Here is an 8856-nt window from a genome sequence, read left to right on the forward strand (position 1 = left end):
AACATTTCCACCTTAGCTGTGCAGCTAGCAGCATGGGTGACTTTAGAACATTTTCATCATTCTGAAGAGAAGCTTCATATGCATTTGTAGCTACTCCTCTTACTCCACTTTCTACTCCCTGGTGCTGAACACCACTCATTTACCTTTTGTCTCGGCAGACTTGCCTGTTCTGGACTTTCCTATGCATGGAATCATAGAGTTGAGGTCTGATATGACTGACTTCCTTCACTTCTTGTGATGTTTTCAAGATTCATCCAAGTTTTACCAGTTATTTGTATTTCATTCTTTTTATTGGTAAATAATCTTATATGTGTATAGCATGTGTTATCTATTCACTAACTGTTATACATTCAAATTGTTTCCACATTTTAGGTGTGTGTCACTAAAAATATCAGTACAGGTTTTAGTGTGAACATGTAATTTCATTTCTTTTTCCCACAGCCCTTGGAGCAGAATTGTTGAGTCATTCTCCTTTATCTCTGAGCAAAGGAAAAATACTATGAGAATGAGGAGATACGGATAATTCATGCAATTTGTACAAAAAACACTGGTAGTGCTATATCAAAATATATTAGCTTCCTGCTGCTGCTGTAGCAAACTGCCACAAATTCAGGAGTTTAAAACACCACATTTTTAGTTTTCGAGGTCAAAAGTCCAAAATGGGTGAGCTGAGCTGTAGCCTCCTGGAGGCTCCCAGGAAGAATCCCTTTCCCTCCTTTCTCCAGCTTCTTAGGTCTCCTTGAAGAGGATTCCTCACTTCATCTGCAAAGGTAGCTGCAAGCCTTTCTGTGTATTTGTCCCCACCTCCCAATCCCAGTTTCTGTCTCTTTTTCTTGCTCTCCCACTTCCCTCCTATTTTAATCCTCACAATTATACTAGGACACCTGGATAACACAGAACAATCTGTCCATGTCAATGTCCTCAAGGTAACACCTGCAAAGCCTCTTTTGAGATATAAAGTAACATTTCAACAGTTTTCAGGAGTAGGAGATGGACTCTTTGGGATGGCAGGTCATTGTCCTGCTGAGCAAAGGAAGAACATAGAAATTATGAATAATTTTTATACTAAAGACTGGAGGTAAGTTGTCTGGTCCACTGATATAAACTTGGCTTATCCAAGTCTAGACATTAATTTTTATTTTATAATGGAAAAGAAAATTGTTTGCTGTCACTTGATAAATATGAATTTTAATGATACAGAAGTAGTTAATGAGTGGATTCCTGAATAAGCCTGGATCAGGCTTCAAGGGATTAAATCCTAGCTCGTATATCAGGTGAGTGCTTTGAAAATTGTTTACACTTTCTGAGTCTTAGTTTCTTCATCTGTACAATGAAGAAACAAGAATATTATTTCACAGACTTGCCCTTTGGCAGCTTCTGACCTTCACCTGTATATTGCATCTAAGTTTCAGTTTCTTTATCTGTAAAATATCCACCATCCAAGGTCATCATATGTATCATTCGATATACTGGCATGCCTAGACAAGACTGGCTGGTTGTTCCGTGGTTATCATTTGTATCTACTAATTTCTCCATGAACCTTAGCTTACTTTTTCTAATGAAACACTAGTATGTTCTTTGCATAGAATGCATCAGAGAAAACTTTCCTTGTAGGCTTTTTCACTTTAATTTAATATAAATGATGAAAAGGTAGCCTGGAACATTTCACACATCTGTTATAAAACCCTTGAGAATTGGCTGGAAGAAAAGATTTGAATCCAAAGCAGGTGGCTGGGCAGGATACACTGGACTGTCTGAGGGGCTGGACTCCCTCAAAAGCTCACAGACTAAGGAAAAAGTCCAAGGGAACAGTGAGAAAACAATAATTAATGAAATGAACTCTGTGTTTCCAGCACTCATGATAAAGTTTCTGGGCAGAGCCAAAAGAGATCAATTCCACATTTTAAATTCTCCATCTAATTCTGACCCTAAAAGAAGTGAGGTCCTCATAGAACAGTTCACCAACAAGGAGGCAAGGGTCCTAGGCATTCTCTGTGTGTTATTTCTCTGCATACAATTGTGGCTTGAATGGTTTTTCTCTAAAAGTCATCTGTGGAAGGGCCAGGGATTTAGCTCAGTGGTTCCGGTGCGTGCCTCGCAAGGTCAAGGTCCCAAGTTCAATCCCCAGTACCAAAGAAAAAAACAAGTCATCCATGGAGGTTCAATAACCAAGAATTTCACTTTATTTAGGTATGGAGTCCTTGAGGACATACTTTGTTCAAAAAGAGACCATTATCATAGGCCTTCATCCAATATAACTTATATAGTCTTATAAAAAGAGGAAGTTTAGACATAAATATCCACACCAAGAGAGTGAAGTTGAAATCAAGGTGATTCTTCCACAAGCTGAGAGATGCCAAAGATTATCAACAGCCCCAGAGGCTGGGTAGAGAGGTACGGGAGAGATTCTCCCCCACGACTCTCAGAAGGGAGCAACCCTGCCAACACCTCCTTCTTGGACTTCTGGTTCCCATAACTGTGAGGCAGTAAATTGCTGTTGTTTGAGTCACCCAGTCTACAGTACTTTGTTATGAAAGCTCCTGCAAACCAATATAACAACCCACAGAGTAAGGTATTATTTCCCCCACTTTTTGGAACCTAATTCTTTCAAGTTCGATTTTCGTGCTTGGGATACCATACTTGGTGATTGGCAAATTTGTTGCAACAGCCTTATTCCAAAGCACCCACTGTTGGGCCATGTGGGTACCATTTTCATCTTTTCTCTAACATGTTTTAAAAGAAAAATTCTCCTCATTATAGATAATATTGCACTGGGTAGCTAAATTTCCTCAGAAATCTGGTTAATAGAACACTCATTTATACCCGTAAAGACTATTAAATATTATTCACCTGCACCAGTGAGAAACATCACAGCGTTACAAAAATCATAACAAACATTTAAGCAGTGTTTAACAGCACTTACTGATGTTGATTCAGGTTTTTACAGGAACTCCTGTGAGGGGATATTGGGATTCCAGAGAAAGAACACATGTAAAGTCTGAGAGATTAGCTGAAGTCAGGCAGTGAGCATGTGGCCAAACCAAGACAGGAACCAAGGGTATCCAGTCTAACATGTTTTCCTACCATGACCACAGAGCCTACCTGCTTTCTCTGGATCTGATATATCTGCTCCTTACCTGGAAAATAAACAAAGCACTAAGCAGTTAGGATACCCTATTACAAACCATGGTCTTTGGAGCGGAGCAAATGTGAGTTTGGTTCTTGGCAATACTATCCTTTGGATCTCAACCTCTCTGACTGTATAGTGGACTGAGAGAAAGACTGAGATAAACTAAAAGAGGAACCTAAGGAAAATCTTGCTAAGTGAATTATGTTACACTATTCCAAAGAAGCCCTGGCTCAGTGCCAGCACCACCATATGTTAGAGATCCCATTTTGACCTCCAAGGGCCTTTCTTTTCTTGTTGGTTAGCTCATATGTACCAAAGTAGTGCTACAGTAACACTTTGGAGATTTCCAGTTCTAAGAAAGTGTAAAGAATTAATTGTAAGAAATGTCTAAAGGACATTAAAAATGACCAGATTACAAAAGGCATTAAATAGCTATTTCTTAAATTGACATTACTACACCTGATGTTGGCCCCCAGATTCATAAGGAGTCATGATGGGCATAGAAAATAGGTAGATTCAACTAGACAATGTCTACAAAGTGTGAAAAGCAAGAGAGATAATGCACTTGCTCTTGAAAAATAGAAAACACGACCACTACCTTGATCAATAACAGTATTTCATGCCTGTTTTAATTTCACCTAAAATCCAAAAGTTGTATTGAACCTTCTGGGGAAAAAAAACTAATGGGAAATTCCTTTTAAATGAATAATGAACTTAATTTTAATCCTCTCATCCCCTATTTCAATATTAAAACGTGTTCTAACCCTGGTCCTATGAAATACATTCTAGAAATTCATATATGAGTCTGTCTCAGAAGAATTCTGACAAGCATGCTGAAATCCATAATCAGTTTGATATCTGATCACAAGAGATGCCCAGAAGACATATCTCAAAGGTTTCGTTTGGAAACCAACCTCAAATAATCACTCAGTGTTCAAAGTCAATACCTATTAATACTTGTACATATGGTATTAATTCCACATTAATTCTGTCAAAAGTGATATCATAGCTGGAAGTTCCAAATGATGACATCACTAAAACAACTTGGTTTTCATGAGCATGGAACTGGCCAGTGCCAAAATCCAGTTCAATCTATTCATCTGTCTATTCTGACAAGTTCAGTTTAATTAGTTCATGGCCTCATAATGAACAAGAGACCAACTTTCTGTCCAATTGCCAAAGCCGTTTCTATTCTCTTCAACTTAAGGGCCAAGTGCTTACACTGCTTTGCCCAATTTATACCTTTCCCTATAATTACTGGTCCCCAAGGTGTGATTGTCCTTTTTCATAAGAGTTTGTGCAGCTGCCAACACGAAGTTGTAAATAAATTGCAATACTGCTGCTATGAGGTGTAAAAATCCCACAGCTCATATCCAGAGCCTTGTATAATAAACTCAAGTAAACATTCCATTTCCTGTGAGTGATTGTCGTCTGTGACTAGATTTAGAAAACAGGGCAGTAAGTCATCTTTCTTTAATGAGTCATTGAAAACAAAGTCGTATCCCATGAAACCAAAACCTGGCCTTGACAAAAACAAATAGATTATTTGTAAAAGACCCTCCGAAGGGGGATATATTTCTTTGTAGCTTATGATCTGAGATCCATTTTTCAGTCACATGGAGCTTAAACAATAGCAACCCTAATCTCCCGCCAGCACCCACACCCCGAAAGGAGAAGCGATTGGTTTTCTAGTGAGGGAAGCAATGTGCTATTGGAGGGAAGAAAAAGAAAATCAAATGAAGAGAAACTCAACTGGGTATATATAATCTCTGTGCCTCGGTTTCTTTTCCTGTAACGTGGGAGCAAGGATGCCTCCCACGCAGGATCTATGTTATTATCAAACTTAATAATTACATGCAAACCACTTTGCATTTAATGGCCCTGCCCAGCAATAAGTGACACATAAAATTGTAGCTTTTTTTCTCCCTTTTCTTTGTATTAGTCAGAAAACTGGCATTTTTGGTTTCTCTTGGACCAGCCCTGAGCCCATGGGGTGTAGTGGCTGCAACTGAAGAAAAAAAGCCATATTTTTCTAGCATGACCATTCTTGCAACTTCCGACAAAGCTATTTGCTTAAATGGCCTTATTAGTGAAAGGCAGTCAAGATCACTGAGATGGTACCTTTCACTAATAATCCAGTAGTGCTTTGAATTTTATTAAAATCATTGAAATTGTTCTCATCTTTTTTTATAAAGATGGTTCATTAATTATTTTCCTTGCTTAATTACAATTGAGAGAGTTAAAAGCTACTCATCAGAAAGTCATCCCATGGAACTCAGAGAGATCATAGCTTTAACAAGAAATGAATTTTATATTCAAACCAATTAGTTCAATGAATAATCACTAGTTAATGTCACTGTATGCCCATCAATACCCCAGTCTTACACTGAAAGATGAAGGGCTTGGGATTTAGCTCAGTGGTACCACGCCTGCCTCGCAAGCACAAGGTCCTGAGTTCAATACCCGGTACCAGAAAAAAAAGAAAAGAAAATAAATAATCAACAATTCTGGCCTTTATATGGTAGAGACCATTAATGCTGCCAAATATACAATAATTTCTCCAACATTTCCCAGCCTCCTCTGCAGCTATCTTGGGACCATTTGACTGGCTCTGGTCAATGGACCCTAATCAGAAGTGATATGTTTTACTCTTGGTTAAAGGAAGTCCATAGCCTGCATGCCTCTTTCTCCTCTTTTCTCTAGGTATAGAGACCCAGGAAAATATGTTCCAGATGACAGAGTACAAGACGGAGGAGAACCAGATGACTCTCAGAGAATTTCATGCCAGTGAGAGATTCAATGTTATAAAACTAATATGACTATTAAGGATACACGGTTTGTTTAGAGTGTTTTGTGTTAATTGCCTGTCCTTTTCTATGGAACTGCAGTTCAGAGTTCACTTTGTATTCTGAAGAGGTTATCCCCCAGGTATTATATGGCTCCTATGCACAGTCCTCAGTTAAGAAGAGCTCTTTCCACCTCCCACTAGGTTGTTTGGCTTTCTAAGAAGAGTTTCCTTTCTACAGCTACCATGGGAACCCACCACAACCTCTGAGTGCACACCACTCTACTTCCATCAGGTCCTACCACAACTACTATGATATGTGTCATTACCACGAATTAGGTGACTTAAAACAACCCAAGTTTATTTTCTGAGTTATAGAGGGCAGAAGTCCAAACTCAAGATGCCACAGGACTGGTTTGGAGGCTCCTGAGGAGAATCCCGGCTCTTGCTGGCCTCTCCACCTTCTGGAGGCTGTGAGGTTCTTCCGGGTCTTTGCTCTGTACCTCTGTCTACACCTTTCCATTGCCTTCTTTCCAGTCTGTCTTTTGAAGGACAGTTGTCATTAGAACTTGGGCTAGACAGGTAGTTCAGGATGATCTTCTCTTCTCAAGATCATTAGCTTAGTTACATCTGCAGAAACCCTTTGTCCAAAATAAGATCGATTCACAGGTTCCAGGATCAGAATTTGGACTTATCTTTTTAAAGATCACTTTTTGCTTATCACAGTGTGCCAATGTGAAAAACCAGAACTCTTTCTTCCTCCGTCTGTATTAATTTCCAATAGTAGTTTCTAAAGCAATGTTGCCTTGCTCCTGAATATTTTAGAGATTCAGTTATAGACAGACTAAAATATACTTAGTTTCTTTGTTTCCACTTCCTTCAGATTCTGACTTCGGGCAATGGACAAGTTTCTCAGCTAACTTCATTAGACTCTGATTCCTGAGTTTGACCTCAAACCGAAAAAAAATGTTTGAGAGGAAGATGTTTCCTCATTGTAAAGATACTTTAGTCCCTGACTCACAAGTGTCTGTGGCCATCCTAGCTAATGGTTCATGAGCACATCACCAGGACTTTGATTTCTAAGAATACTCAAATATAAATTCTAGGCATAGTGAGCTATTTTGTATATTTCAGTCCCGTGAGACTCTGAGGTCTTGTAACCAATGGATTATCTCTATTTTCTTGCCTCTCAATATAAATGCTTTTCTGGACTTTAAAATGCACTAAATTAATATTTTAACAAGCTATATTGAATCATCCTCAGCATCCTCATCTTGAATAACTAGTGTATGGCTGTAACCATGATACACCAAAATGAGAAAAGGACCTCAAATCATATCCTTAACCCTCTCGCTTTATAAATGAGAAAACTGAGATCCTCAAAAGGGTAAATGACTTCCAATCACCAGCTTTTTCAGTGGTAAGTCACAGCCACTGGTTTATTGTTTGGAAGTGTCCAGGAATGTTGACTTTTGAGTTGAAAGCTTGGGTTTGAGCCCTAACCCGAACACTGACTGCCAAAATGTCCTCTAAGGAATTCACTTGGTCTCATTTGGCTCCAAATCCCATTCTGTCAAAAGGAGGTAGATGCTACCATGACCATCTGTGCAACTCAACTACTTATTGTATGCAGAAAATGTTATGATTTTCAAATAAAGTGAGAATCTATAGACAAGAACTAAGAACATGGGCTTTAGAATCTCATTTCCTAGGTTCAAATTCCAACTCTAACACTTGCTATCTATACAACTTGGGACAACTTATTTAACCTCTCTGTGCCTCAATTTCTCTAAACAGGGAAGAGTACAAGTGTTCACTGCATAGAGTCAAGGAAAGAACCAGAGGATACTATATCTGACACTGAGTAACTACCAATCAGTAGTTTAGTGAAATTTAATTTCTAGTTTTAGTGAAATGTATTCCTGGAATGTGTTCTAGGCTAGTTTCCCTTTGTGTTTTCAGTCTGATTTTGGCACTCTGCCATTATCCTGCATATCCACATGTTTTGTCTCATTTTGAATTATTAAAAGAGTAAAGATCATAGAAATCTTTGTATTAATTTATGAATCCTCACGTTAACAAAAGGGACACAGACAGCCAAGGATAATACATCAATATTACATCATGTTGCATCAAAGCAGCCCTCTGATACTCTAGAAAGGTCCAGCTTTGAAAGAAGATGCTAAAGTATTAAACACATCACAAGTGAGATTTTCCTAAGCTCCCCCAGGAGTGATACGATTTAACCTGTGGTTGTCACTTGGCACCCTAGTACTCCTTTAGGAATGCCATTGTCTATTTAACCTGTCCTGAAAGCCAAGAAAACTATAATTTTATTGGCAACAAATGACTACATGTTTATAACCCAAACCTACCTCCATGACTAACAAGGGTGACTCATTCATTCCTCCCTGCTTTACTCTTTCATTCCCCGCTCCTTGGTATGTTCCACACTCAATTCCCTAACCATCAGATTTAGCTTTGCCCCCAAAACTCAACACATGTCCCCTGTCACTTCAAAGAATTAATTTCTGTCCTCTTCTCTTCTACGCAGTAGAGCATAACATCCAGAAGGAAGGAACCAAGTCTGCCGAAACCTAACACAATTCACCGATGTTGCACTCAGAAATGCCTTATTAAACATAAATGCAAATCTATCCTTTTTTATCTTTTTATTAGTACATGTTTATATTATCTGCAGTTTACAGTCATCTTGGGGAGTGGGTACCTACACACAATGTGAAGCTATTCTCAAAAGACTTTCAGCCAATTACTGATTTGACATTTTTTAATCAGCAGAAATCCCACTATGTTTTGAACAAAACACATAAAATACAACTTGAAATTTAAACAACATTTTATTTTGAGTAAGATGGCCGATTAGATCTCAGTCTTTATTATACCCACAAAAGCCAATGGTTAGATATGTACAAAAAAGTAC

At 38.5% G+C, this 8856-nt stretch overlaps 1 long non-coding RNA gene across 1 annotated transcript; it reads left to right on the forward strand.

Annotated features, from left to right (window-relative positions):
• The first annotated feature begins 655 nt into the window (after nt 1-655).
• Nucleotides 656-8642, forward strand: LOC101697462 (uncharacterized). Its single transcript, XR_205352.2, has 3 exons — nt 656-770; nt 5834-5917; nt 8470-8642. It is a non-coding gene; the product is annotated as an uncharacterized LOC101697462 (long non-coding RNA).
• The last annotated feature ends 214 nt before the right edge of the window (nt 8643-8856 follow it).

The sequence above is a fragment of the Heterocephalus glaber genome, unplaced genomic scaffold (assembly GCF_053883595.1).
Source record: "Heterocephalus glaber isolate CG9 unplaced genomic scaffold, H.glaber_assembly_v1.0 deba00001509, whole genome shotgun sequence".
Taxonomy (NCBI): domain Eukaryota; kingdom Metazoa; phylum Chordata; class Mammalia; order Rodentia; family Bathyergidae; genus Heterocephalus; species Heterocephalus glaber.